The 26,449-nt window shown below is 39.4% G+C and overlaps 2 long non-coding RNA genes across 23 annotated transcripts in view; both read left to right on the forward strand.

Annotated features, from left to right (window-relative positions):
- The first annotated feature begins 533 nt into the window (after positions 1 to 533).
- LOC111263359 (uncharacterized) lies at positions 534 to 4,854 on the forward strand. Its single transcript, XR_002682175.2, has 2 exons — positions 534 to 598; positions 1,229 to 4,854. It is a non-coding gene; the product is annotated as an uncharacterized LOC111263359 (long non-coding RNA).
- A 210-nt stretch (positions 4,855 to 5,064) lies between these two features.
- The window catches only part of LOC111263381 (uncharacterized), a 118,081-nt gene continuing 96,696 nt past the window's right edge, over positions 5,065 to 26,449 (forward strand). For 11 of the 22 annotated variants that reach the window (XR_015312261.1, XR_015312262.1, XR_015312260.1 and 8 more), the window contains exons 1-3: positions 5,065 to 5,194; positions 6,960 to 7,222; positions 24,534 to 24,799. This is a non-coding gene — a long non-coding RNA (uncharacterized LOC111263381). Of the gene's footprint in view, positions 5,195 to 6,803; positions 7,223 to 9,768; positions 13,510 to 24,533; positions 24,800 to 26,449 lie in introns of all 22 variants that reach the window. The other 11 variants (XR_015312273.1, XR_015312277.1, XR_015312278.1 and 8 more) reach the window with 8 other exon arrangements.

Here is a 26,449-nt window from a genome sequence, read left to right on the forward strand (position 1 = left end):
AAGATTACACTTCGCTTTCATCACTATTACCAAGATTTACAACAGAATAATTGAACCACTAACTACAAGCTATCAAAACGTAACGTACTATCATTAATATTATTCAGCAGTGCCATTTTCATTGCATTATATAAAGTATGTTCTAATATTAATGCATTGCTTTTTCGGAAATTAATTAATAGACCTATCTTGTTGATATTCAGGTAATTCGGGAAGAAAACAAGTCATTTATCTTTGATCTAGCTTTTACCGATAACAGGATTGACCATGTACTATTTTGACGGATATTAAAATAACTAGAATTATTGTTTGACCTTAAATGTCTATTGAGCATTCACATATCTACCCTCACCGAAATTCACTATTGGTACTTTACACATAAATATATATATAGTGCTTAGCTCGACTTAACATTTAATCAATACCTTCATACTAAGTCTGTATGGCATATGTTTCATCGCTTCCAAACTTTATAGCAAATAGATGTGAGCAAATTCTTGTGAATACTTGTGTAAAATTTCGGTGTTTTGACCACTGAGGAACGGAACATTGCATTAAATACCAAAGCTGCTGATTTAGTTTCTTCATCCATTATGAGGTAAACTACAACCTTGATGTTACTGTAACTTCGAACAATTGGAATGAATAAATATCAAGAGTATTTATGATAATGTAAGATACGCCATCTGATATTCCAGAAATTAATCGTATTATTTGAGAACATTGCCGATATTACCTTGCTATTTATATCGCAGTTCAGAAGGGATATCAGTATCATGTTAATGACTAACGAATATATATAGATTCTATTTTGTATGTATACAGTATAGAATATGGAATAAACAACTCCTTTGGAGAATTTCAGAGGTACATTGGCTTTAACTATTAAAAGCATTTATGCGCATATAGCAAAAACTTGCGTGGGCATAATAAGTTATTCATAAAACTGTCTTCGTGCCAATTTTTGGAAGCTGATGTTCGGTTAACAGTTAAATATTGCAGAGAAGTAAAGCAGCACACAAATTTAAAGGTTAAAACCTCTAGATCGGTTGTATCGGTTTTATGTTATTTAGTACCGCCAAAAACTACGGCTTATCACTTGGGCTAATGTTTCAAGTTTTACGTTTGGTACTGCCATTAAGTACTGTATCGGATTGCTGGTTTCAAGTACTTGACGAATTGTGTTTGCGATCGATTTCTAACCTAAATCACGTCATGTGTCCCTAAGTTTAGCAGGCCAATTCGCTTCCACTGCACCATCAGAGGGACTCATAACTTGGATTGTTGTCGTCGAACAAACCACGCTTTTGGGATGGTAAATGATCATCGACGTTAAGGTAAAAAAAATTTTGCACTATTCGAGTGCCTCGTAAGTGGCGAATCCTTGGCACAACTTACTCCCAGCATTGCCGACTCTTCGACAAGATGTACCACCAAGACAAGTACCATCTTTTTAGCTTACTCGAATCAAGTTTGTCTCTTGTTGCTGATTCACCTCTTTCTGTTTCTCTTTCCGCTTCTCTAATTAGTCTTCTTGTCACCGTCTCGTTTTCTTCAGCAGTTCAATCCAAACTGATTTTTAATCATCGACTCGCACCCTACAAACCAGTCGCTGTCACGTTGGTCACTGAAAGAGTAACGATACTGGTATTATAATTTAGTTTTTGCATAAGTTGCGTGCTCAAATTTAATGTAAGCATCTGCGCAAAAATACTATGATCTTTTTAAAAAAGGTACTATCTCTATAGTAAAGAGGACTATAGCTAAGAATATAGCGACGACATTTGCGAATTGCGTAAAGATAAGGGACGACGTCCCTAATTGTCAGCGGAGTACAAATATCACTGTTGGTATTTCGCACAAAAATAATTCATTTTTGCAGGCTTTAGAAGAATCAACGTGTGCCAAATTCGAAACATCCTTGTTGTTAATGTCAATCTAGCTATATAAACTGTGCGGGGCGGACTTTCTCTTGGTAAAACCCTATTGCCGCTTGTCTGATAAAATATTAAAAATATCAACTTACAACTTCTCAAAAAGTGTGCACTCGACAAACGGTTAAACAATAGGCCTATAATTATTTCCATTTGACCTTTCATAGAAAGGGGAAAAATAGTATTGCGGGTTTTATAGTTGCTATCCGCCGCATCGCAATGTAGAAAGAGCTTTATTAATTATAAATAATTTATTAACCGTAAAAATGTAAATATAAAATATGTATGTAGACGCGCTTTCAAGTTTGTAAAATTATGATGAGTGGCAAATCGCCAATAGGATTCGGAAGCACTTGGCAAAGTGCCACGCAAGTTGTTGTGCATGACACCACGACAACTTGCGTGCTACTGTGCACTTTATTCTTGCTTCAAGTGCACCCGCACATGTTTCTTTGCTCGTAACAACTTAACTCTTTACATAATCCGCGGCAAAATCCGTGAACAGCAGCGGAATAACAGGTACTAAAAATCTGGAAGAGCTTCAGAAACTTGATATTTTTTTCTGCATAAAATTTTATACGTCTTTTGCTTGATCATTATCGTGTAATATTTATGTTGTATAACGGGCACTGACAAAAGCGGAAAATAAATATTCACTATCATTACTACTGCTGTGCTTTTACTGTCAAACCATTATAACAATTAGGAAGAAGACAATCCGCTATTATCAGTTATATCAAAATAATAATCATAATGAATAAACTGATGTTCGACACGACATTACCTTCTTAATGTTAAACAGTATTTCAAAAATTGTGATTTGTAAATTGGTTTAATTTTTCGTAGGCAAAATATTTTAAGTGCATCAACTGTCAAGAGAGTGATCGAAAATCCGACGAGGCTGGGCCGATTATTAATCTCAAACCATAGGTGTTCGTATAGATCGTTCAACAATCACGACTACTCACTAAACTTTAACCGAAAATCCAGTAAGACCATCGTGATATCGTATTCCCGATGCAGCATTTCAAAAAGCATCACGTAGTCTATTCTCATGAAAAATTTGTGTATTCATGCTTATAGAATCCAGTTGATTTAACAACTCTATTTGCAGAAACAAAAACAATGACAGATGAACGGATACGTTTACTGATTCATTACTAATCATTTTCAGTGATGAAGCCTATTTTCATCTTCATAAACAGAGCAATTGTCAACATTGCTGACATCATGACAACAAAAATTGTTACATATAGAATGTCAAAAAACCATATGTGCTTCATGGGAAAAACATACATACCAAAACTGTCAATATTTGACCCCGAATCTTAAGATAAAGGCATAATTGGACTTCTTTTTTCCAAAACGCACTCTGAAAACTCCAACAGCCAATCACGAGCGGTATCGGAACCTAATTACCCAGTTTTCTCAGCCTCAAATGGATGCTGTGAATCTTAGAGACATATAGTTCCAGCAAAAGGTTTTTAATTGCCACATGGCAAGCAAGAGAATTATTTTCAACAATTATTTCCGTTCAGGCGACCAAATTTGGCGACCTAGATCGTGCAATTAAACAACTTGAGATTTATTTCTGTGGAGATTTTTGAAATCAAAAGTTGATGTCAACAACAGCTCAAGCCCTGAAGAAAGATACAAGATGTTACAGTAGTGAAATTTAATTTGTTATGCCAAATCGTAATTAAAAATTTCGTTAAAATAACGTGAATGTGTCAGCAAAATCAAAAAAGGCAGGTGTGTTGGTCTATCGATAGTTCCCACATGTCTGTGTTATTATGAAATCGAAATTGTGGTATCAAAGCAAAATAAGTACGTTTGGTTTGGAATATATGTATGTTAAGTGTTATTCAGCCTCTCTATTATGTAACGACCGCCTGTCGCCTTGCTATCCGTTTAGTTCTGTATAGATGTTTCTCGTTGTGCTTATGTTTTCTTGCTCTCCATCAGTACATTTCTGGGAGCGTCAAATCACTCGTATGCGCTTGTATGTGATACACGTCAAAGGTACGTGGTACAGACGATGCGTGTACATGTCTGTCGTCGCCTGTCGTCTAGCGGGCGATGTACTAGGCGTTCATGAAAATAACTTGGTTACTTAACCGTGATCACATGCGTCCCTGCTGTTTTTGGCAAGTGATCGGTGCAGAGTGCCGCAGTCATTTAGGTGATGCTCGAGGGCGGCCCGATGGCGCTGCCGACCGCCACAGGGAGTCGCCCAGAAAACCGGCACCGGTCTATGTGTTTTATCTTTCTGAGATATGTTACGTATATTCTTCTATTATTACTAGACTACTATTATTATATTTCGCTGTGCGATTGACGATGCATAGGACTTTATATTATTCACGTACTAGGGATAAAGTTGTTGTTGAACAAGTAGTGAACGAATGATTGGGCCGAGACGTTGAGAGTGACGAAAGAAAACCGGACCGTTCATTGCTGTGCTCTTGCCTGCGTTAAGACTGTATATTTAAGGACATGCTGCCGTCTGCATTAAAGCCGTATATCTGGGACTGTGCTATTATCTGCATTAAGACCATATATCCAGGACAGTGCCACTACCTGCATCAAGGCCGATCTAGGACTGTGCTATTGCGTTAAGATAGTATATGTAGAATCGTGCTGCTGTGCTGCGCTATGAGGATATATCGAAGATAGGCTCATAGTGCCTATGGTGCCTATGTGGTGCAAATATAATAGAGCATATTGACCTCGCTCAGCATAGAGATAATGACCATCGTACTTAGAACCAAAACAAGACGTAAGATGGTTCCTTTAGTTACACTGTATTTTGAAGTAGGACCGTTGCCAAAGCAAAAATCATTAGAAGTTTTTAAATCAAGTGATCGCGAGTACATGATAAATGATTGGCCTTAATAAACGGTTATTTAAATTCGCGGCTTTTACTGTTTTCCATTAATGAATGTGTTAGTTCTTATTAGCGTTAGTTACTACACTTCCTTCTCTATTTACCCTTTCTCTCGGGCTCTCGGGTTGTCACCCTCAACCATCTACTTCTCGCTGGTACTATTTGATTGGCGATATATTTCATTATCTTCTTTATAATATTTCCCTCTCTCCGCTTATTCATAACGTATATTAAAGGCAGGTGAGACCATATAGAATAGCTAAGTATTTTTCGCATCTCATGGATTTTTTGTTTGAATGCTAAAAAAGCCAAATAGCCAGCTCGTTTTTTTTTTTTTTTAATACAGTTCTACCTATGTCACAGTTACGTGAAGGTAAGCATCGTTTTTCTAAAGTCATTACATTAAGTTACGTTATATGACCAGTATGGGTTCTATATGAACTTGAATGAGTTAGGGATAAACGCGCCGCTGCATTTCGAGCACATAGGAAACAGAATGGCGCCGATGTTAATTTTATAGGGGAATTGAAAGAACTATGGTTTCAGAGTACTAATTAGTCTGTCTAAACTAAGACATTGTCTACCCACACTCGTTGTATAATAGGTCATTATCAATAATGTGCTACATATAATTGATTTTGAAAGAAATTCGGACTCCTTTATTGGCATATGGCATCGGTTGTACAAAATAATACTGTCAATGTATGCAACACATTCCGAGCAATGATGATCATAGATCAGATTTCACCATAGATAATTATTTATACGAGAGTACCACATAACCATGGTAGACACGCAAGCTTCAGTGCGGTCATATTTGCTTTAGCAAACGATGAGTACATTATTTTGCTCCACTTCACTTCTCAAGAAAAATGCAATTTGTGGATGTGCCAGCTTCAAAACTATTCAAACCCGGATATCACAGTGTGCAGGAAAACCCCATGTAAACATATGATAAACAAATTATGATCTTTGACCTTTCAAATCCGGCAGTAAATGACTATAAGACATTTTCTTTTCTAGCCACACTAACAATTTTTTCTAAGAAGAAAAGCATTTTTTTTAGCTTTGTTAGATTAATAACTTTTTTGTATAAAATCTTTACAGAATAATATAGCTTCACAAGGTTATACGGGCAAGTGACATAGATGTCTTTAACTGATTTCTTTTCGAAAATGAACGAATTGTAGTGAATCCATTTGAGCCTTTGACCAATACACTAGTAATTTTTTTCCTGTCCTGTGATACCGGTCGTCTTAAATGCTAACGTTAAGTAAATTTTAGCCCACATAACTCCACCCCTTTACGTATACATATATACAGCCATTATAGATCTCATAGGTCTCTATGGGGATACCAGCTAGTAACAAGGGTGTTGGAATGTAGACGCTATTCTTTATCTAGTAACTCACGTCCCGTTGATAGAGCAGCGGGTGACGTGCTTGCCTGCTAATAATTGAAACACGTGGTTGTATAGTATATAGAAAAATTTCGGTTCATCAGCTGTCTGAAGTAAGGCCTAGTGGCGTAATTACTATATGTAAAACATGAAAACATTTTTTTATCTTATTACCGACCAAGTCGATTATTTAGATCGCCAGTCGAGATAAACATTTAGACTCGCCGACAGAGACAGGTTTCCCTGAAACTGCTAATATAAGTGAAACCACTAGGTCCCGCGGCTTTCTATCATGATCCTCGGAGTTGAAATAGGAAACGGAAACGGGAGCCGAATCGCAAAAGACTAATGCTGGGGAAGAACTCCCTGAAGAAAAAATTTGACAAGCGCATTCGAAAGATGTTCTGGTATTATGTAAGGATTGCATCTTTCTGTGCTTCGGTCCATTAAAACATCTTATGGACCATCGATGTCACATTTCAGTGTTCATTCACATTTTAAGCGTACTACTTTAATAAAACATACATGTCTTTACTATTGTTTTACTTTGAATTGCTATTATTTAGAACAAATTGATTCTTAGTCTGTATTTCTAGTCGACTTATTACCTTCAAAAAACGCGAAGCAAGTCTGAGTTTCTTCACATCTCTACGAAGCGCAGGGGTTACAGTTTGCCGTGTCAACCGGGGCTCGTTGAAGCTCTCCCTTCTCAATACTTCTGTGGTTTCTATTGTGACAGACGTATTCGACCGAGTAGATTGAAGGAAGAGCTCTTTTCTCCAGTGTCTGTGCATGAGATTACATCGATTGCCGGTTGACGTGGCGAAGGAACGGGGCTGGCTGCAGAGGATGCCGTGGCATATTGTTAGGACTGAACTACAACGTGTTGAAGTTTGCTAGCAGCGCGCAGTGACAAATAACAGAGGGATGAACGGGCAGAGGCTTGGCAGCGGTGTTGGAGCATTAGGGATTTGGAGATGGCAGTAGCAAATATGATGTGCGGTAAGTGGCTTCTTATTTATTCATACGCCAGCTGAGGAACAAACTATTTTGCGCACTCACCATCACGAAACACTGCCAGGATTTTATATATGTATATATATATATATATATATATATATAACTAAAACGATTACCATGGGAGTCTCTAGTGCCTTTATTTTGGTTACTTCGTCACTGTGACTACCACTAACAATATTACAACAGCCGTTCTCATCGCGCTCCCCCAGCCAATTATTCACCAACGACGTGGCGGACCACAAGCTGATTTGCGAGTTGATTTCGTTTCCTTTAACCATTCATATTTGCCGAATAATTTAGTATGTCGTTGCGTTGACCACCTACGGTGTTTTTTCATTATTTAATCTAGACGTAAATTTTTGCTAGGAGTAAACTATTATTATTGCACAATAATTATCTGCCGCATATGCCAAATACCGAGATCCTGTTCCTACGAGGAAACCCGGCTATCTCTCGCAGTCATAGACAGTTAAGTTAGTGTCCGGGTGAATGCACTCCGCTGGAGGTCGTCTCAAGGATGAAAAGTATAAGCAACAGACAAATGATTTAAATTAATTAGATACAATTTAAGCTTTAAAAGATAGAAAGAAACTTCTCTGTTTAATGTGGCAGATCTTCATCAAAAGTCATATTTGCCTAGTTAGCCCTAACCATAACGATTGACTCCCAGAAATAAATAACTGTCTCGCCCAATTGGCACCAAAGGAGGCAAAGGCTAAGCACTTCACGCTAGAGGCAAAATAGATTTTAATTTGAATCTTAGAAACACGGTGGTGATACTCAACAGGTCTCTTCTGTTGCTTTGGTATCAAAAAGATGTCCTTATTTGTCGTAAAAAACGGAACGAATTTTCTAAGTTCCGCAAATGCGCTGTGCTTATATATATACTGATCGCCTTTATACCTATGTTTAATATAACAGGTCGCCATCGAATCCAGTTTTGCCGTGCTCCAGGAAACAGAGCCAAATAGATACATTTGTGATGTTGACTTTGCTAAAATGGCAATATTTTTTAACTTTAAGATATAAAGCGGACAAATCGCATACCATAAAATCTTGAGAAATGTTAGAAGTTTAATACAGCTAACCTTAAATCAGCAGCGTCGGTTCTAATCTAATTAAGCACATGCAAACTGATACGGTCTTGTGGTTACAACTTCGGTAGCAGATAAATTAATATTATTGTACTTTAAGAGCCACAAACAATAGTCATTTTAAAAGTGAGCTGAGCATCGAAAGGTAAGCCGTGCATAATCTGCTACGTATATTTTTGCAGAAAGATTAATTAGTAAACAATGATGCAGCTGCAAGCATCATTTCCCCTTAACTGTCATCTCTCGCAGCTTTCCGCCGTACCGAATTAACATTTAAAAAACCCGCAAGCACGATCCATCGACACATCATCTATCGGTAAAACTATTTGCACTTAGAATATTAGCGTTGAAACTAAACTGCTTACAGAATAAGCTTGCACATACTGCCTTAGCTGAGTTGGACAACTCGACCTGTCTGTTACTCAGGCTACACAACTTTTAAAGTTTGTGGTATAACTCAGCAGCGCCCAACACCTATGACCTCAAGATATGGACATCGGCTTGTCATTAGCTATGATGGTTTTTACAATCTGAAGCAATGCCTAGCAGCAGTCTAATGCATAAAACTTTAAACATTTAGATAATGTCTATAATGTTCTTATGTGCAGTTTGGCCTGCATTACTAACAGGCTTCTTTATCTAGGAACAGAACTTCTAACGTGCAAATAAAATATTCCCGGCCAAGAGTCTGCGCGACCATAAAATCGACGCGTTCACCGAGATATGACTTTAAAGCATTAGCCAGTAAAACCAGGTAGCCTCATCATTAGGTCAGTCACGAAATCCATTGTTACAATAAACAACAGAGCTCTCAACTTTCTTAGCAAAAGAATATATTTATTTTCGCCATAAAGCTTCAATCGAGATTTGAGCGCCGAAGAAAATAACTGAGTTCTTAACCACATGCACGAAAGGCCCGCATGGTTTAATCATTCTTTTCCAATATACAGCTAATGAGGTTCGAACATTAAATTGGTGGAGTTAAAGATTTTGTTAAGAAACTCAAGAAAGAACAACCAAGTACTATGATATGAATAGTTTTGAATACGCGACTCGTTCCAATTGTAGTGAATGCAGTTAAAAAAAATTGACAAAACTAAAAAAAGTGTAAGGATCGAATTGATTCATCTATATCTATGTAAAGAGTCATCATTACGTCAAATGTCAATAAATACGAAAATCTGTTTTTAAAAAATAGCTACTACTATCGGCGGCGATTTTTTCAGACGCCTTAAACTTTAAGATGAAAGTTAAATCAGCATTTAGAGGGCAAACATCCGATATCGCAAGAAACAGTCGATTCTATCAACACCCGAATGCAAATAAACATAGAGCATTAGTTGGTGTTATTATTTATTATTATTATTATAAATATTATACATATACATATATAAAAACTCAACAATTTTTTATGGGTTGCCCGCCTACTTTCAGAGTACTCGAAAAGATGTTGGGTGGACGAACAACAAACAAGGGAAAGGCCAACAGCTAGTTTGCAGCCAAGCATATGTTTTTAGTGACACTCTCGATTTAACGGCAAGCGTACTTTTTATTAAAAGATTCGCTGCTCTGCTCTCAATATCAAAATGACCAGCCCATCAACCGAACAGTAAAGTATCTATCAGCAGAGCTTCGAATACTGCAAAAGAAAATACACACCGTAAATTGCACAAGTGCTTTTGGTATCCTACCAGAGTCCACCTGTAAAGAAATTAATAATACGGTATTACCCTAGATCTAGACAAAAACTACATTTAAGCTGAAATACCTTTACAATATTTACTACTACGCAATTTCTATTGCAAAAAAAAGTCAATTGTGTAATGTTATACAGCATACAACAAAATAGAGAGGCATCCTACTCGGTACAGCAACTTTGATCGCTAAAAAGGTGCATAAGTAATTCATCAAAGCATTTAAGCTAACGGGAGCACGACAACAAATCTGCATCCTTAAGATGATTATATCGAGACGTCGATGTCCTCTTCTTTTCTAAGACTCTCTCTTTAAATACGCCGTTGTCTTCGTTTATGTGACTGCTAAAAATGGTAGAGAAAAATAATACTTTTTCTAATATGATTTTGCATTTAATCCAGACAATTTTATGGAAATATACATTTCATGTGTTAATTCCACAAAACTTATTGTCATGGGATATCGTCGCAGCAGCGTTTGAAACAGAAAAATACATTAAAGGAGGTCTACATCGACTATTTCCTGCCACGAAAATTTGAGAAAACGAAGATATTCGAAATCCAGATTCTGCTAGTGGTATCTTCTGCTTATGAATTATATCACTGTAGACATAGAACATCGTAAGGCATAGTATGGTAGCAAGTGAAAAAGAAATTATCCGATCCTAAAGGTGGACCTTGAAATAGATATGTTGAATTTCGGAATGAACTAAGCGATAGTTTCAAGATAAAAAGGTCGATCGCTGGTCAGCATTTTTTAATTTGTACAAATTGCCACTAAAGTCGAATAAAGCGTTATATGCACAGTGCGAATCTCATAATTCAGAAGCAGAGCTGTCGATGTAAGTATTATAATTGCGAACAGGTACTGCGAATACTTTCATCGTAAACCGCGATGTCTAGAATAAGATTGTTCCTCTTTTTCATAAAAAGTCGTAGATGCTCAATGCAACATAAACCGTCAGGTCTCACTAAATTAAGTAGCAGCGTCACTTAAGCGAAAAATGTGTTACGCCCTTATGAAAACAATAAGGACATTCACAATTTTCTCTCTTTCTACAGTTATGGTTCAGAATTTTTTTTACTGCAGTCGCTTTCATCCGCAGCAATCACAGGTCACCCTTTCTTGCTTTAATTTGTCTTTACAGTGCTGTTGTCCCTATATTTGTTTCTATGTGCCTATCGTGCTTTCATTGAATTTTTATTGCGTATTGCAGTCTGGGCTAGGTACTTAAGAAACTCAAATCGTTCAAAGTAACGCAAGTCTATCTATGTTTGGCCTTTGGTGGTCAAGCCTCATTTCGAAGACCAGGTTTTAGCGTGTCTGTTCTAGCGTAACGGTCTAGTGAAATACCAAGCACTAACTCAGATTCCAAAGTTGTTATTTGGAAATTTACTTTATGATTAATTTATCAGACTCACACAGAGTGAAAACCTTGGAGACAATAGAATGTGAGATTAAACGATTTTTTTAATATAAAATTGTGGTTGCCAATAAGGCTCAAAAGTAGCAGCTGTAGTAGCAAGCAACAATGTTCCATTATTGACTAGGAATTCAAACAATCCTGCAACATTTAACAGTAAACCTACCGCTACAGGCTATTTTGGCGTTGTGTATTTAAGCATTATTACATTTTTATCAAACATCGAAAATCTATATTGAAAAGTTTACTGTCAAAGTTAAGACCGAGGTCTACTATATAAAACACTGGTCTACTAGCTGAGCGCCTATATGAAAGATTCTTGAGGAGGATACCAAGGAACACTACCCTCGAGTGTCCATGTATTTTACAATACTGATCTTCTCAAAATGTAAAGCTTGGGACTAACATGCGAACTTTAGTTATCCCCAGAACAAAACATGGCTTGAAAGAGGCAGCTACACTAGTATGGAACATCTAGTAGGAATCCAAGCAACCTTGTGAAATTTAAGGCCAAGAGACTATTATCTGAAACTGAGGCTTTAAGCAGTACAGCAAATATCCCTAGATAGAAAGGATATTAACGGTATGCCCCTGCGTTCTGTAATGAATGAAACGCATCTTCCCATAATGCAAAAGGTGAAAGTAATACTTAACACATCTGAAATCATAGCAGTAAATTGTAGAAGAAGATTAAGGCTGTTCAGAAGAAGGTACTATAAGGCGGGCACCACTACTATAGAGGAATCTTAAAAAAAATATAATCGACACATTCTGATATGCTATCATTTTTTTGTATAATTGACAATGCAAAAAGCAGCGGATTAGCAGGATCAGCCGTCAAATTCGTTAACATTGAAATTTGGCTAGAATATGTTACCTAATTTCTTATATAATGCTATTAGATAGCCATTATAATGTGTAACCGTATTCGTAAAAGCGTTTTACAAGTAAGCCAGTCGGAAGCCAATATACTCAGGCAAACAACTTCCTGGAACAAGCGAGAAATATATCGCTTTGGGAAATTATATTTTTCCCGCCACTGGTCTTTGAATCACGCAATGTCCAGAGTTTAATGTAGAAATCGGTAGCTTCTAAAAATGCAAAAAAAAACGATAATTTTTGTTTTCGGTAGAATCAGAAATTGGAACTATAAGTGAATGAGTTCAGTATGCAAGTCCTATATCTCTTCGAAGACTATTTACTAGTGAAAAAATCAAGTCAACTTTTTGCAGCAGCGCTTTCTCTATGGCGGTTATTTCACTTGCAAGGAAAGTATAACGTCATAAGGTTAATGCTATGCGTACGTTTATGCTCGTCCTTGTGATGACACGTGCATTTACTGTTGTTTGAGACATGCAAAACAATTTAGCTTTGAAGTCATCCTAGTGTTTGTTGAAGTGCCGCCCTGGGATCTGCTGGATGAGGAAAAAATCAACCATTAGCTCGATAAGCGATTGGACCTCGTACCAGTATAAAAGCTTGCGTTACGGAAATGGCAAGGACAATTCGACTAAAGGAATGAACATTGCTAATTACTACCATTGTCGCATCATATGACAGGCCATGTAGAGAGCTTATGTATTAGGTAACTCAAACCTTGACTGGCCTAAAACCAATTCCAGCAACATATGACGTAGGTCAAAAAACACAATACCTACGCGCATTCTTTGCTAGTTTAAAGAAGAAGATTGGCTTGAGCATACAGCTTTTCCACTGCACAGTGTTAGATACGACGCGGCAAGACCTGAGACACTGAGGTCTCGAAGAAGTCACAGAAAGTAAATTGGTAAAATTAGAAGTTTTATGCGTCGCTGGCACGTTTTTCCTCCGCAGCATTATCCTAAAGCAAAAGAGGCCAGAACGTGGAAGATGACAATGGCTCGGATGTCTCAGGCGGACCCTTAAGCATAGGAACGGGCAGTTCACCTACGCAACCCTTTCTACTGAGTTTTTAGATAATACGATAAATGTTCCAAATTTTGCAGTGATTCCCCCGAAGGGTCGCCATTAGTGAGTAGTTGTTCTTTGCCCTATGGGACTCTAAACCACACTGAAAGGTAAGTACTTTACGTTCTAGTGGTAGTCCCACACATAGACACTACAGACCATTGGCAGAAATATAACCAGGTGTGTTAAACAGTCGGTAAACCAATTTTTCATACCTACAGAATAAATATTTGAAGCCAACTTCTCTCTAGACGTTTGCTACTTGAAACTGTGCTTAACAGTAATCCAGGACGTAAACTTTTTAAAATTTATTCATTTTGCCCAGGTTTGGACTTGGTCGAACTGTCCGCAACCGTTCTCGAAAGTGGTACTGTATAATGCCTTAAAAAAATGTATTAATTGACATGGGAAGTTTTGTACATTAGAAGTTCCAATGTAAGTCAAGTACGTTTTAAGTACCCACATTTCGGATGAACTCATCAGGAGGACAATCATTTGCCGCACAAATAATTTTAACGAAATAAAATTGCTCTTTGACCATATAGACAATGGCTCTATATTCCTAAAATCGAAAGTTAGAGAGCCATTGAGAATAAACAGTATTCTGCCATATTGCTTGTGCTTCATACTGCTTAATACTCAGCTAGAAAATAATGGACTTGATGATCGCAAATGCAATAAGGCTCAGGCAATGAAGATAAACCTAAAATGCGAGGTAACGCGGTTGTTAAGCCGTAAACATGGATTAGTGATTCTGCTCAAGGATGGAAATATCGGTTGCTAGTATTAGCTTCTTGACTGTCACGTGGAGTCTGGCTAGAATTTTTTGTTCTATCAGCCGGTTCCAGTTTTACCTCTGGTATCGCCGTTAGGCATTCCATTAAACGGATAGCCCCCAGCACGGAACGAAGTGTGTCTATGCCATGTTAGTCGCGGACCACAACGTGTCCGTAACATTAGCAGGTAAATACGTTACCCATGAAGTTATTATATTATATTGTTTTATGGGCCTTCTGTAACCATAAATGACGAGGTCATACATGTATTTCCACCAGCAGCACCAACAGGTTTTTCAGTCCTATTCCGTCAAGGAAAAAATATTGCTGTAGTCAATGCATTTTGTCATATCTGTAGTTTTATAAAGAAAACTCATCCATGCTGTTAGCAATGGCTATACTGTTCTGTGATAGAATCTTTGACAAGAGGTGACAAGAGGCAACAGCACTAGATTCATCATGCTCTCGTTTTTACTGAGCAAATCTTAATATTTTGCCCAAGTTTGGACTTGGTCGAACTGTCCGCAACCGTTCCCGAAAGTGCTTAAGACGTCGGGTAAGGGCTCTAACGTGTCTTGGCGGAACTATTCGTACGGTTATCGCCAGGATCTTACTTAACAAATGTTTGATCTTCGCAACGAATGCAAAACGAGGGAAGCCATTCGTCACCGTAGATACGTTGCAAGGTTGCTTTTTTAACTGGCCGTTCTTCTCATGCGACCAAGTTAGACTCTGATGTCTCGCGGCAAAGCCAACTTCGCTGACAATGCTGCCTAAACTGAAGCTTGCCGAATCATCATGCCAGTTGACTTAGCTCCGGATCTAATAACCTCATTCTCACCGGACCACAGTTCTGCACACTTATACTAAACGAACTCGGAGCCGAACGTCTGAGTAGAAAGAGAGTACCAAATACATTTATCGCAGAAAAAACGCGTATTAATGTTTACCTTGTACACATATATTATGTGTGATGTGTTGTTGCACCTAGCAGCTAAGTATTGAATACCCGTCGGTGAGGATAGTCGAGCTGGACAATAAGATCCAGTCTCTTGCCAACTTGCGGCTCGGGCACGAGGAAGCCGAGTTTGATGTGACCTACAACACCACTGAACGGATAGAAGCTTTGGCGAATATTCATCAACTACAGGCGAGACGGCTCTGTTGTTTGTTTTGGAGGTCGCGTTAGCGGAACTAGCCAGATAGCGCAGCAATGGCCAATGGCCTTTCCGATGACCCTACACCATGCGAACCCTAAAAGGTTCACTGAGCCGTTTAAGTTATTCAAAGGTGTCTAAAGTAATGCCCAATGGTGTAGGTACTGGATGTCAAAGACGAAAAGCAAGTTGTTCAAGGTCTAGCCTAAATATCCAGTGCAGTCATCCAGCATTAAATATGTTAACTACCGTGTTGTCCTAAATTCTTTTGACAGGAGCTCTTGTTCTACCGTCTAGTAACTATAGCGAAGGTTGGGGGAAATCATACAACTATCAACGGTATACTCTGTCAGTGACGTAAGGAGCCTGTGACAAAATTGGTGAATCACCTGCGGTTTTCAGTGATCCCTATGCGCTCCGTTAGTACTGAACTTTCTGAATACACATTCACGTATGAGTCTGCTACCTAGTCACGTGGTTTCGGTAGCATCGTCTCCGAATTTAATGACAACATGCCTATCACGACACACTCATCGCAAGTACTGGCCGTAGAGCGCAACTACTAGGCGAAACAACAGAGTTGATTTAGTTCTCGCCTTCCACCGCTCAACTATTGCCACACAGGGCCATTATCGACGGCCGCGAAATAACCCCAATCACACCCGCGTTTCCGCTGCATCCTATCCACTCATTTCAGCGCGTGGATAGCTTAACTTATATGAAACGATACGCTGTACTTGATGAACAAAGTCAAACGTTTTTGTCTCTCTTGCCATCACAAGCATTTCGATGCCGTGGGATTTGCGTGCCAGACTTGCAAGAGTTGAACCATTGTACAGCGGCGCATCTCTCTTTCAAGCCAGTCTAAATACCAACGTGCAATAGAACAAGCTTCGCAGATCACCATTACGACAGCACCGGCCCTCACTGTGTAACCACTTGCACAAGTCGTGACAGCTACAGTCAATCTAGCGTATGGAGACAAAGGCATCTCAATCCGACTGTTCTTGGACCCTTTCGCCGTCGTCACGTTTGTGAGGCGATTCGTATTGCAAACCTACCACTGCTGTGGTCTTAAAAAAGACTGAAGACCCCTGCGAGTCTGTCCGGTTGGTTAATAATGGAGAACACACCCCTGTGGACACAGGTCAACGCCATCGTTTTGTGTTAGTTGCGAAGGTACATCAAACGCTTCTGATTATTTGAGGCTTTGAGTCTTCAACACTCACTAGAGTGTTTTGTTCATTTAGGAGAGTGAAGCTCTATGACAGCACAACGACAGTCTAGTCTACAGTAGTAGGTCGTATATTATACCTACCCAAAGCGTCAGTCTATCCCTGCTCTAGCCAACACCTTGCATATCGCCTAATAGTAATCTGAAAAAATGTGTGCGTTTAGTGTGTCTGCACGCCTAATCTTCTATTTCGAGCAGGTCAGCAGCTGTGATATCCTCCGACAAACCGAGCTGAACGATCCTAAGCTGTGGCCGTCTGCCAAGAAGCCGGTGGCGTAAATTCGCCAGATTAAATTATGAAATAATAGGCTTGCTATGGAAGCATAAAGTCAGCCGGTACGTAACGCAGGTTGGAAGTGCGGGCGGTAAGATCTTAGAAGACTGACTGTCGTCCGTGATCTAGCACCGCGAAGCTAGCATATGGTCCATACCGCTCAAAAATCTTCGCGGTGCGGATTACCCATTGATCTCGCATAATGGCAACGACTCCGTGCGATACGAGTATCTCAGTGACTTTACGCGATGTGAGTAACTTCGTATTGTGTAAACGAAGCGGTGTCGACATAATCGTCGTCAAGTTTTAATTTTATTAATAACTATTTATCGATTCTGTTGAATTAGTGTTCTTTTCATTTACTACTTCTACTTGATCATTTTATTCTCATTGTGTTTGCTCATTTGACGTCAATCGCCGCCCGTGCTACTTGCATAGGTTTACGTTGAAACTTGTTAAGGCATCATGCCAGTCAGACGTAGTGTTGGATCTCACGAGCTAGATAGAACTCCAGATCAGCACAGCTGTTCACGAAGAACGGTTTTGCGGGGTAAGCGAGCATAGCTGCGCAGCAAAATGCCAAGGATAAATGCTTGCTAATTCCGACGTAGATGTAAGTTTTGCAAATCATGAAGTTACTATCGATTTTCATTCGGTGAGAGTAGTTGAAGTGGATAACAAGGTCCAATCTCATGCAGTCCGAGGACGAAAAAGCCGAACTTGACGTGGCTTACGACATAAGGCGTGTAGAAGCTTGCTTATGGCGTCTTTAGCGTATTCTTTCAACCAACGGAATCATCTAGGCAGCGAACCAGCAGCCAACCATCATTTCGATGACTGTGCTACCCAGTAATATTACGCAATATAGAATTGGGTGCAGTCAGTTTAATAGCTGTATATGTAGACGGACCACTGAGCTCCAATACAAACTCAAGTACGAGCCTGTCGTCTAGTCAAGCGTCTCTATCATCTTCGAATTTGAGGAGACTTCCCGTCGCGACATTGCTAGTGTTAACCCTAACGACAATAAGTGCAACATCCGCTCAGCGATCCATCTCCATAATAAGGTTTCTGCGCAAGATCTGGCGGGCACAAGAACCAGTTAATGCTGGCAAAACACACGCTTGGAACCATGTCAGAAAATCGTCATCATCGTCTAGTTTGTTACCCCTTCATCAACAACCTCAACGTCAACAGCTGCAATCATCATTACGTCCAGGTATTCAACAGAACCCTCATCTTGTCTACTTCCGCCATGCAACCATCACCACACCAGTGTCTTCGATAACCACTAATTAGTCCAAATCGTGCCCGTGTTTTTTCTACAAAGTCCGGTATGGTCGTCCATTTCAGTGCAGTGGTAGTTATATACTAAATTTACAAGGCCAGTATGCTGTTTTTTCAGTCATTACTACAGCGGTGGCGTTCAATACCAGTGACTAAAGCCTTGGGAGCCGCGACCATGACAGCGATGCATCAGTCGTCGGGACATTCCACATTACAACCTTTCATAGTCTCAGCTTCGTAGGTTGCTATTACAAAACCGCCGGCGCCCACATTCCCACCATTTACACTAGTTATAATAGCTACGGTCAGTCTAGTGCATGGCGGACAACTCAGGTTAGTGGGAGTGTATTTGGGCACAGACATTGCTGCCTCGTCTTTGAGGCTGTTTCTGATTACCCAGTTGCCTAGTAGTCATTCTTTCGGGACGGCGATCTTCAACATACAGCCATTCTAGCAAACGAACCGTTTCCAGTAGTATAGAATGTGTCTCATCAGTCGCCATGATGACAGTAAGCACATTGACATAGTTGGTCGCTCCCACGATTTCCACGATAACCTTAGCTGTCAGTGCCCATCAGACGTCGCACATGCTTTTTGTAGATTCATCTCACATAATCCGCTTGCCAATAGTGCTTACCTCGAAAGCACCCGGTGCTCCTGCGTTCAGTACCAGCTGATCAGTACCACGCCCAGTACCGCACCCTTCATTGCCGGCCGCCTCGCACTCTCATAAAAAATGATGAAGTCCGAAAGGCTTGTTAGGTAATTAATATTGAGCAAGATTGCTCCACTGCCAACACGCGTAAACGGCACCGGTTCTTATCTCTGTTATGCTGCAATCTCCTCTAAACCTACGTTTGACGCAGAGGATCTGCAGTTACTTGAAGCTTTGGACATTAAGGTTTTGTCAGATAACGTCTTGTCCAATGAAGAGAGCGAAACTATACGACAGTACCATGACGGCCTGATCTACAAGTCGTATACTGTTTCTATGCCTAAGCGTTTGTCTATCTCTTTCTAACAGATAACCTAGACATCACCTTGCAACACTTCTCATTGATCATTTGGGGAATCCCGTTGAGCAGATTCTTTTTGGCAGCCTTGTTGCAGGAAATCGCTAAGAAAGTAGACCTTTATGTTTCGAGTTTTACGTCCGGTATCGCCGTTAAGTATCCTATAGGAAGTATACCTATTAGCTACTCAATGACCTGGTAATTTATATAAATTCCAATTGCAATCCAGCTCGTTCGCTCGGGAGACCATCGATCTGATAGGTATGACAAAAAAGTATTGCGTTTCATTGCATCTGCCTTAGACCCGATCAATTGTCTCATTCTCCATATATGCGCAGAAAGCTCCTGGTTCAACCTCTGTAGACGCAAACGCTGCGCTGGGATAAGCAAATCAGCGAACTTATTCAAACAAATTCAAGGCGTGGGCTGGCGAGCTGAAGGATTCACGTGAGTTACACATACTGAGACAAGTTTGCTTAGCTGGTAGGTCAGCTTCATCGTACTGTCTTCATGTTTTCGGCTATGTATCCAAATTCTCTTACGCGGTTGCCGTCTACCTTCAGGTCATATTTACGGATGGATCTAGTTCATGTTTGTTAGCAATGGCTAAGTGTAAACTGCCGCTGCGGAAAGAATTGCCGCTTTCATTCTTGGAGCTGATGGCTGTGCTTATTTCTGTCAGAGTCCAAACTTTTGTCATCAATTGGCTCATGGAAGCAGTCGAACTAGTATACTACTATACTGACCCAGAGTTTGCTATAAAACAACCGAGTCGGTACAAGTCATCGTTGGTAACCTAGTTACGGAAATATAGCGCTTGTCGTTGCCTGTTAAGCGGTATCATCTTCCCCGCCCACTCAACATCGGTGACTTCGTGACGAGCGGGATATTAGCATCCAAACTGAAGTCGAGCACCCAATGGTGCTGGGGTTTGGCTGGCTAAGCGTGTTTGAGCTTGATCGATCCTACGATACGATCCCGAGAAATTTCGCCTATATGATCAATTAAACGCATCGCTAATTACCGCTGAACGTCAAGTAACTATCGCGCCTGTTTCTTAGGTCTTTAATTTCAAGCGCGTCAACAGTTTCGAGCAGTCTGCATCGTAACCAACCTCTTTCATTTCGCGCAACGCTGTCACTGACAGACTTCAGCGACGTGGAGCTTTGCGTGGCTGCCGAAAAACAGCTGACTGAGTAGATGTAGTGGCCATATTTTGTAGGGAGCAGAGATCGACAGTTTAGTAAGTTGCGTTCGCCGCCTTCACACTTTTCGTCGACACTGATGGATGGCTGTGTGCGCGTAGAAGAGCGATGAAAGGGCTTTATTTAGGCTGTGATAAAAAAATCTCAGTAGTCCTTCCGGGCAGCTCTTCTCTGGTTAAACATCGTGTGTAATTATTACCGTACTAACACACCGTTCAGTATGAACATCCCTCTGTGAAAAATCCACCACTATCGAATCACTCAAGCATGGCAAATACATTAAAACGATACTCCATCGCTGTCCTTTCTGCCGTTTAAGCTCCGTTGTCGGCTTAGTGATCAACTCTGCTAAAGCTAATCTCTTTAACGATCCTTTTAACTATTATACTTTTTGGAGCTGGCTTAGTACAATTTACTGAAACTGACATACTTTAAGGGGTCTTTCTTTTAGAGACGTTACTAGAGTATCTTACGATCCTACTTCTTTACATTCTTATATCAAGAATGCACCTGTGATTTCCTGATCGACAAGATATATCCCGCATGTTGTATACATATTCTCTGAATTAGTGCCCAGTAAATACTAATATTATATCTACTCGCTGTCGCTAAAATAGGTAACGGAAAGAAAATTCAAAGGATTATTTTCACGCAAGGCCGAGTAAAATCGTTAACTATTATATATACCTAACTGTGTAATTGTATGCATGACTCCTCCCTTGCGGCTGTTGGCAGTCTTACGTTTTTATTAGTTTTGTTAGTTATATCTATATATATTTACTCTAATGCTTGGTATAAGACCGATTGAAGAGCAGATTACGAAATATGCAAAAACACATACTGCTAGGATCGTGGTAGCTATTAGTCTTAAAGTCGAGGTGATTGAATCCATGGATCGTATATATGAGAAGCACAAGGCGTGTTGTTCTAGATAGTTTTTTCTTTTCTTAAGTATTTATTGTGGTCCTAATCTCATATAAATGAGAAAGTCGGACATTTTCCTTCGTAATTTGTGATAAACTGGAAATATACGGGTGTATGTTACAGTGACAATTGTTTATACAATGTACTTGCCAGTAGGTACATTTGTCGGTTTTTCGTAGACAGGAACTTTTTCAGAAAGACTGGTTTACTCTTGGTCAAAGACATGAGCTGCGTGGGCCGAAACTTTCTTCATATACCCGTATTCCGTGAGAAGCTTTGAGAAGCGATTTTCACCTGGAAAAGGCAAGGCGCAGTTGTTAGAATGAATCTCCATGGCCCTTCAATCGAGGATAATGATACTTGAGCTCATCAGGCTCTTTCCGCTACGTGTGCTTTAAGCGACAAGGTTTGCTTGACGCGTAAATACATGCATTTGTACGCGTTTCTTCAGTTAAAGTATAATGCGTCTGAATTTGCCCGCTGCCTTTTGAGTTCTTGAATATGCGATCTCGAAATTGACGAAGGTGCTGTATATAAACTGAACTTTTTACGACAGTGATCATTCAACGTCATTTAAGAGCCGTAATGCCCAAGATGTCAGTCGTCGAACATAAAATCTGCGTTGCTCTCACAGAAGTTCTTTGTTAAGTTCGAGGTATGAAATCAATCAACGTATTAGCGGGTCTCTTATAATGTGTTATTTTCTTTTGCTATTCCTGACCACCAGGATCAGTGTTTATAGGTTGAAAAGATAATTTCCGCTTCTTTTTAAAAAAAAACCGCTTTCTCACATTCTCTTTGGTGTTATTTATTTATATTATACCGTTCGGAATTACTTTTCCTGCTTTATGAGCGCCCAAAATAAGGCTAGTTTGTTGTGAACACATCAACTCGACAGATCTTCCTCAATGATAGATGCTTCAGGTGGGAGAAAAGTGTATTTTCAACAGCTCCTCTTTTATGCTTTTATCTAGGACAAAATACTGTCGAAACAGCCCAAGACATTTGTCTTGTATATAGTAGTGATGCCATCGCTAAAAAAAATTGCTCAAGAGGTTTTCCAGGTTTCAAAACGGTCGTCTAAATTTGAAAAGGAAGATCTAAAGACACTTTTGAACGGAGATGGCCGGCAAGAAATTTGGGATCGGTCGAAACAATAGGCTGCGGTCATTACTCTCTAACTACCTCAAGTTCTTTCACTTTATACAAAAACTTGAAGGATTAATGTTTGGGTATTTCATTAATCCTTCAACTCCAACAAAGAACCAAGGCTTAACGTTGCATCTAAATACTTCATCCAGTAATGAGCACCACGCGGCCATCATGACAAATTTTGCATAGAATTTGCCATTACTAACACCAAAGTAGTGGTGTCTGTATGGGAACATGAGTGAGATATTGGAATGGCTGACTCTAGAAAAGAAGCCAGAGCCCTGGGTCCAATCAGATTGTGGCCCGTAAAAGGCTATGCTTTATGTTTGACGAGACTGCGAAGGCCTAATTTGCTAGAACTTGCCTTTACGAATCAGACAGTTGACTGCTACTTTTCTTTGGTCCATTTACATAGAGTCAAGCAAACTATTTAAAAAAACTTCTCGAACAAGATCAGGTCATCTTGTTCTATTGCAACGCAAGGCTGCACACGGCAAATAAGTCCAAACTGCCCTCCTGGACTTAAAGTGAAAAGTTTTATCGTATTCTTAGTATTTTTCTGGACTTTACGCCGACAGATTTTCACGTCTTTTGTTCACTGGGCAATCACCTTCATAGCCTTACCTTTAACACGGATTAACAACACAAGGTGTGGCTTAAAACTCCCTCGAGGTAGAGCTCAGCACCTTCCAGCAAGACGGCACAGTTAATTTGGCGTAGAGAAAGAAAAAAGTCATGAATAACAAATTTAGTGTTATAGGAATAGAAAATGTGATGTTTTCTACTTAGTAAAAGAACGCGAGAATCTTTTTTTAATCTAATGATAAACAATCTATAATGTTGGTATCCATTCAGTGCGTAAAAATGCATTGAAGACGATGGTGCAATACGGGGCCAGCAAATGCGTTCTTAAAATGTTCGTTGTACAAATTATTCGACCTTAGAGATTATCTCGGTATCCACTGTCTTCCTCTGATCATACGTGTTCATACTTAAAGATGTTCTGAGCGGCAACGTTCTACGAGGCTACAAAGTTAATGATCTTGCAGAAGCACGGAGTTGACTAGACATGTTATACATTGTTTTCGTGTCTTAAGCGTCCATACGTAAAACTGTCGTTATGCTTGGTTTAAGAGCTGCTCTTTTTGCCACTGATCACATTTACGTTTAGTCTGTCTCCTAGTACGTTTGTATTATAAGCTTTGTGAAAGCTTTTATGTATAATAAAATGAGGAAACATCTCGGGACGCATACGCGCAAATATTTTGACCTGGTGTTTAAGAGCTTTGCTTTTCGGGCAACTTTTATTCTGTCGCGACCTGTCTTTCCTAACCTTTATTTTTATTCTGCATATGGTTGCAACGACCTCGTGAGAAGTTCGTAATACAGTTGGATATTTGGATATTGTGGGTATAAGATTATAGTGAGCTTCGTCTTGCTTATAAGCGTCTACTGTTCTCATAGCAACGTTATCACTGATATGTGATATGCGACCACTTTTCCTTCGTTAAGCTCGTGTTCTTGCCGGGAAGTCCTAAACTTGTTTTCACGCATTTTGTAGCAAAAATATCCATGAGGCGTGATTCCATTGACTTCAGGAACGTTGGGATTGAGACGTTGTTAAATACCCAGGTCGCTCAGAGCATCGGGCAAACACGTTGCTCGATTACCCACTTGCTTGTCCAGTTCATTATCGAATCACCAGAAAATGTACATAGCGTGTCCACTTTTCAGTTAGATCTGTTATCCGATCTGCTTATGGGGTCTTAAATATATAGCGACATCAGAACGTCAATTACAATGCAGTTGGTCCCCAAAAACTACAATTTAACTCAAACATTAACTTTAATTCTGCCAGCAGAATGTTTATATAGTATTGCCCCAACGTCTCTAAGATGACCTCATACGTTTGTACAAGTTGACTGGCTGGGATGTACACCATTGAAGTTTTGCAGAAAAACACTTCGATAAAAAGTATTATGTCTGTATCTTTATAGACCGGGGGTGACAAAAGACTTAACGACGCGTCGTGATATTCACAATTTCACTGAACGACCAGCAGAACATCACTTTCATCCGCTTTTGATTACCTGTGTTGCTTACGTTTTCCAGGAGTTGAGCTACGATGCTGTAAGGCGGATTCTCTGGGTTTCTTCAGGTGTTACGCATAAGAAATTGTATGTCCTTTCCCCTGTACTCGTATCCTGTTTTCCAGACCTAATCTTTAGTTCCGTCTCTAGCAGGGATTGCGGTCGTACTTGTGCCCAGTGTTGGAGTGCCACGGTAGCGACGAAGCCTCTGCTGTTAGTGTGATCCTTGTCGTTCCAGATTTTTTAGATCTTTGGCTAGGCGCTGCTGGCTCGTCTTGATCCTTCTGGGTACGTTATGCTATTGCTGAAATTTAGTAACTTTTCGCAACCTATGATTTTACAACGTTCTCAACAGTCTTAGAAATCTCGTTCTATGAGTAATAATTCTTAACGATCATACCTCAAATTTTACCTCTTTTCTTTTGCCTCCGGCTTGTTGTTGGCCTCTTTGCATAATACCAAAAGCAGTCGTATAGTAACAATAATTAATTTAAGGTTGACGTGGGCTACCCACAGTTTAGTCGAGAAGTTCCTCATCTTATCTTTTCTTTTTTAGTAAGATGTCATATCCGCAGTGCATTATAGCTGCTGTAGGTATGGTTGGATCCTTACTAACGGTGAAAAAAAATTACTGAATAATTACTTGTAAGAAACCGGTGCGCGCCATCAAATGTGTTGTACTTGAAAATACATAAAGAGCAGGCTGGCTAGGAGAACTTCCGATCTTGTTTTCTTTAATCTACCTGGATGCACATATGATTCCCGGATCGGCTTGCTAAATCTTATTACGTATGTTAAAGTCTACGCCGGTGGTATGAAAGTGTACACAAAATAAAAAAAATAACATCGAGAAGATGATATATCTCAACTAATGAAATAAAATGGCACGAAAATGCTTAAAAGACTATGTTTAAATTAGGATAACGCAGAAAACTTCTTGGTAAGGTTCAAGAGAGCGCTTCGAGAACATCAAGCATAAGCTAGTGTAAAGCTATTGATTGTACACAGTAGTCAACGATCTATTTGCTTGGGGTACTAATTGTGGCACTTGCTGTGATTCTGTTATATGTTGTTGTGCTCCTTTGTTTTGAAAGAAAATGTATGCCATTATCCACTAGAGGATAATATGTGTAGAGGGCATACATCTTTTATAGGTTCGAGTCAGGTAATTATAATAAGATATCACTGTTGTCATTTTAATTAACTTTAGTAAGAAAGTTGATGCGGTTGTAACCCGCAACCGGAAAACCAATTGCGATCAAGGAAATTATGTGATCTCAAGAAAACTAATAGCAGCATAAAACTTCGCACGCCATCTTAAATAAGCCTGAAATTTCATTATATATGCGAAGCGATAGGTATGACTAACGACCAAAGCGAGGATTCTAGGTAATCCATAATAGAATTAGCATCTAAAAAATAAAATGTATTCAGAATATTAACATTATTATACCTACTAGCTATCAGCTTATCATAGGAATGTATACACCATAGGCATCATAGGTTGTATAACTTGTTGTACGTGTTTTGTAAAGTCTTTGAAATAGTCTTTATAATAATTTATTTATAGTTTTCTCTAGTTCTTATTTTTATCGTTATGTTTTAATACATTCAAGCCTAAAAATTAAAAGCGGAAACAAATTGGGCAAATATCTGCAGCTTAGCTTCTCGTCACTTTTTAAAACAAAAACGAAAATTTTCTAGTTATTTTTATATATAACCAAAAATACCAACAATGCTCGTTTTATACGAACGGCTAGCATAAGAATATTTGTTGCTGCTAATTAGTTATACTATTAAATTAATTGGTACCTAATGGCCTCCGTAGTCGACTCCAAAAAAGACTCCAGAGTGAATTAGTAATGCACTCCAGAGGCGATGGTTGCACAAAAAATCGTATTAATATGATGAGAAATAATATAGCATACCTGTTAATTG

The sequence above is a fragment of the Varroa jacobsoni genome, unplaced genomic scaffold (genome assembly GCF_002532875.2).
Source record: "Varroa jacobsoni isolate VJ856 unplaced genomic scaffold, vjacob_1.0 scaffold_759, whole genome shotgun sequence".
NCBI classification, from domain to species: Eukaryota; Metazoa; Arthropoda; class Arachnida; order Mesostigmata; family Varroidae; genus Varroa; species Varroa jacobsoni.